This window comes from Quercus lobata, chromosome 10, assembly GCF_001633185.2.
Source record: "Quercus lobata isolate SW786 chromosome 10, ValleyOak3.0 Primary Assembly, whole genome shotgun sequence".
In the NCBI taxonomy this organism is placed as follows: domain Eukaryota; kingdom Viridiplantae; phylum Streptophyta; class Magnoliopsida; order Fagales; family Fagaceae; genus Quercus; species Quercus lobata.
The window spans coordinates 56,581,154-56,586,058 of NC_044913.1; the positions used below are offsets into that span (position 1 = coordinate 56,581,154).

A 4,905-nucleotide genomic window follows, 5' to 3' on the forward strand; every position below is an offset into this window, starting at 1 on the left:
AAGTGAATGCTCTTATGGGATACATTCAATCTTGGAATGTTATTGAGTAGTTGTGGGTGTGGCAAAGTAGATTCCTCGGTAATTTCTCCGTATATAAAAAGTGTCCGTGCCGAAGAAACAGTCAATTTGGTTTTTTCAACACTTTTCGCTTTCACTAACCTTTTTTTACTTTGTTTACCAAAAAAAAAAAAAAAAACTTTTTTTTACTTTTTCATTTTCAAATTTGGTTAGTAAATTGACCTATTGAATACATTTTTTTACTTTTTATATATATATATATATATATATGAGCTATTCTAAAAAGAAAAGAAGTGTCTATGTCAAAGAAACAATGAATTTGGTTTATTCAACTCTTTTTGCTTTCTCTTGCTTTTTTTTTTTTTTTTTTTACAAATTTGGTTAGTAAATTGGCCTCTTGAACAAGCTTTTTATTTTTTATTCTTTTATATACATATGAGCTACTCTAAAAAAATAAAATATTAACACAATAAATTGTTACAATATTTTCACAATTGTTGAGGTGTTAATTCCTTATAGGCCAAAATAAAATAATAAAATATTATATTGGAATCAATCACAGCAAAAAAATAAAGGTATTGTAGAAAAAAAAAAGTACGACATCCACAACATTTTTCACAACACGTTCATAATAAAACAAAGGAGGTAAATTGTTATTGGTTCTAATTTAAATTTACCAATGAAATTACTTTTTTGCTCAACAATAACAATCCGTAACAACATACTACTTATAATTTGTTGTAAAAATATTGTAAACATAACATTTCTCTTGTGAAAATATTAAGAAAATTTGTTGTCGTCATAATATTTTGACAATTAATAAAGTATCAATTCTTTACTAATCAAAATAAAATATAACAAAATTATGGTATTACGAAAATGTTGTACCATTATGTTGTGTTTCTAGAAAAAGTGTCAATGCTAAAGAAACAGTGAATTTGGTTTACTCAACTCCTTCTGCTTTCCCTTTCCTTTTTTTTTTTTTTTTTTTTTCAAATATGGTTGGTAAATTGGCCTATAGAACACGCTTTTATTTCTCTATATATAAAAGTGTCAATGCCAAAGAAACAGTAAATTTAGTTTATTCAACTCTTTTCACTTTCACTTACGTTTTTTTTTTTTTTTTTTTTTTTTTTTTTTTTTTTTTTAAATTTGGTTAGTAAATTGGCCTATTGAACACGCTTTTTATTTTTTTTCTTTTTATACATATGAGCTACTCCCAAAAAAAAGTGTCAATGCCAAAGAATCAGTGAATTTGGTTTATTCAACTCTTTCTGCTTTCACTTGCTCTTTTTTTTTTTTTTTCAAAATTTGGTTTGGTAAATTGGCCTATTGAACACGCTTTTTATTTTTTATTCTTTTATATACATATGAGCTACTCTAAAAAAAAAAAAATATTAAAACAATAAATTGCAACAGTATTTTCACAATTGTTGAGGTGTTAATTCCTTATAGACCAAAATAAAATAATAAAATATCATATTGGAACTAATCACAGCAAAAAATAAAGGTATTGTAAAAAAAAAAAAAGTGCGACATCCATAACATTTTTCACAACACTTTCATAACAAAGCATAGGAGGTAAATTTTTATTGGTTCCTGTAGGGTCACGTTTTTCTGGCCAGGCCCAAGATGCATGGGACCTTAAACTAGTGAGCCCAGTACAATGAATTTGTAGAGAGTGAGTCAAAGAGTTAGGTTTTAGTGTATAGACAACAGTCATCACGGTGTTCTTTACGATTAAGTTGAGACAGACTGGATTCATCTGAGAGGATTAGTTCTTGACACGGTCTAGGGGGCCCTTTTTTGATGCCTCTGGTGTATTGGGGGGTCTCCGCCCCACCCTTTCTGTCTCTCTTTCTTCCCTTTTTATAGTAGATTTCTTCCTTATGAATGGGGTCCCTAGGGTAGGTACTTGTCCCATCAGCCCTTCCCTCAAATTGTTGGGGGTGGTTATAAGGACAAGGAAGTATGGCCGTGTCAGGCACAGGGCACTGAATGCAATAATGGTAGCCTTTCCCCTAGACACTTCCCTTCTCTCCGTTGTCCTTTTCTGCTTTAGTACTTTTCCTGCTCCGTGGGACAGTATGGAGTGTCACTACTAGTGGCAGGTTGCCTCCTTTATCCTCCGCTACATCCATGCCGAGGAGGATTCTTCTCATGGCCGAGGAGGGGTTTTTCCTTGGGCTGGGCCCTTGGCCCAAATGTAGACATTCGCATGGGCCTCTAGGTCTTTTATCCCCTCTACACAATAACCTCTCAAAATCCTGTTGTCCGGCTCCTCAGACGGAGAGGAGGGTTTTGGTGACATTGGGCCTCTGTCATGGCTTGCCAAGTCTTGCCCTCCATTAAATGCGAGAGCCTCTTCGTTTGCCTAAGGCGCGTTCCTGACTGGGAGACATTCTTTTAGCTTATCCAAGCCATGTCCCTGTTGTTTCGGTATACAAGGCGCGCTTTAATGAAGGTCTCTTCACGAGGCGACATAAATCCAGCGGCTGAAGACCACTTTGGAAATCGAGCGAGATTTATTTCACTTGTAATTCCTTCTTGGAGATTTGGGTGAATTGATTGCCACCAGGTTTGCCTCCTATATAAGACGCACGGTGGGAGGTCATTCCCCTTTTATTTGCAGATCCTTTGAGTTTTTCAGGTTCCTAACTCTCCAAATGTTCCCAAAGTCCCCATTATCAGTGTGACTGAGATTTAGGGGGTGAAATGGTCATGGCTAGGGTGAGGGTGAAGGAACCAAACCCTTTTTAGAAGCCTTGAGTATCTCCGAGATTCAAAATGGCCCAGTTAGGGTAAGGGAGGCAAAGGCTAAAGATATTTCTTCCCCTCGATAGGACAAGAAAGAGGTCTCTTCTTCCTTCAGCCAAAATCCGAAGCAGGTGGAGGTTGCATCAGATTTTTGGTGCGACAGCACTGGGATTTTCATCCGGCGCCGTGTGCCACGCATGTGAGGGTTTGGGCTTCCCATTTCCGGTACCATCCATACTTGCTCGATTGCTACTAGAGCAATACTTGCTCGATTGCTGCTAGAGCAAGTATGGAGATTTTGGCGTCCCTGCTTCTTCTTCTCTTCCACTGCCGGTGTCATCCGTGCTTGCTCGATTGCTACAGGATCAAGATTGAGGATTTATCGTTCCCGAGCATCCCTTTTTTTTTTTTATAGTTAGCTCCTGATATAGGCTTGTCTAGGCCCTTTTATGTACATTGTACTATTCTTTTATTTTAATAAAAGGTGATTTTATCTCATTTTGCGTATTTTTTCTTTTCTGTAATAATTATCTTGTGAATGGATGTGCTGGTGTCTTTTCTTCCAAACGGTACATAGAACCGATGCTATTGCCAGTAGAGAGTTATCATTTTGAACTTATCAAAACTGTCGGGCACAACAATGCCGATTTTAAGTAGGTTAACTATATAAGACTAACCGGGATAACAGCCGCATGTTCTGTCCTACGAACAGGGTGGCCGCCTGAGGATGTGTAACCTGAAATAAACTATCCGAGGGGGTCGCCGGGTACTAGGGTTCTTTTCGACGATATTCACGGCTCTAACTCGCTTTGGGCATCGGGTCCGAGGACCGAGGCATGACTGTACCTAGTCTAAACACTTAGAAAGGTACCATTGTGTGTTAATTTCCATAAAGCCGGAGGTCCAAGGACCATGCAGGGCCTCCATTTTGCCTAGGACTTAGGCCTTCCTTGGAGTAGCTAGTTTCCTGTAGGTTTGAGTCCGAGAATCATGCAAGACCTTGGTTCTGTATAGCGCTTAGGCTTTTGGAGTGACTAGTTTCCTTATAGGTTTGAGTCCGAAGACCATGCAAGACCTTGGTTCTGTCTAGCACTTAAACTTTTGGAGTGACTAGTTTCCCCATAGGTTTGAGTCCGAGGACCATGCAAACCTTGGTTCTGTCTAGCACTTAGGCTTTTGGAGTGACTAGTTTCCCCATAAGTTTGAGTCCGAGAACCATGCAAGACCTTGGTTTTGTCTAGCACTTAGGCTTTTGGAGTGACTAGTTTCCCTATAGGTTTGAATCCGAGGACCATGCAAGACCTTGGTTCTGTCTAGCACTTAAACTTTTGGAGTGACTAGTTTTCTCATAGGTTTGAGTCCGAGGACCATGCAAGACCTTAGTTCTGTCTAGCACTTAAGTTTTTGGAGTGACTAATTTTCCCATAGGTTTGAGTCTGAGGACCATGCAAGACCTTGGTCCTCGGACTCAAATCTATGGGGAAACTAGTCACTCCAAAAGTTTAAGTGCTAGCACTTAGGGTTTTGGAGTGTTATCAGTGCGCGTTAATTTCCCCAAAACCGGAGGTCCGAGGACCTGACATAGCTAAGGTTCTGTTTATCTGCTTCAAAAGATTCTGGTCTGGCCCTCGGCTTCTTTCTCCGAAGGGGATTCGGCGAACAGGACCATTAGACCCTCGAGGATTAGCCCCTTGACGGGTCCCTGGGGCATGCGCCTGATGTCAGAAGCCCCTAGAACCGCTTTCCGTCTAGCAATCCTTCCCGCGTAATGAATACTTCGAAGCATGGACCTAAGCGGAGGTTGAGTTACGACAGTGACGGTGTGTTCTTGGCGATGATGGGGGGCTCTCGCGTGGCTTACACCACTGCCAAAATGGTCCTCTCGAGGGACTCTTGCTGATAGGAGCTTGACCGTGATTAACCGTCACATTCGCCAAAGCACAAGCTCTTCTCACAGACGGCGCCAATTGTAGGGTCACGTTTTTCTAACCAGGCTCAAGATGCATGGGACCTTAGACCAGTGAGCCCGGTACAATGAATTTGTAGAGAGTGGGCCAAAGAGTTAGGCTTTAGTGTACAGACAACGGTCATCACGGTGTTCTTTACGATTAAGTTGAGACGGACTGGATT

General features: G+C 39.9%; 1 non-coding gene across 1 annotated transcript; it reads left to right on the forward strand.

Annotated features, from left to right (window-relative positions):
- Positions 1 to 4,169: 4,169 nt before the first annotated feature.
- On the forward strand, positions 4,170 to 4,278 carry LOC115966121. Its single transcript, XR_004086311.1, has one exon. It is a non-coding gene; the product is annotated as a small nucleolar RNA SNORD90 (small nucleolar RNA).
- The last annotated feature ends 627 nt before the right edge of the window (positions 4,279 to 4,905 follow it).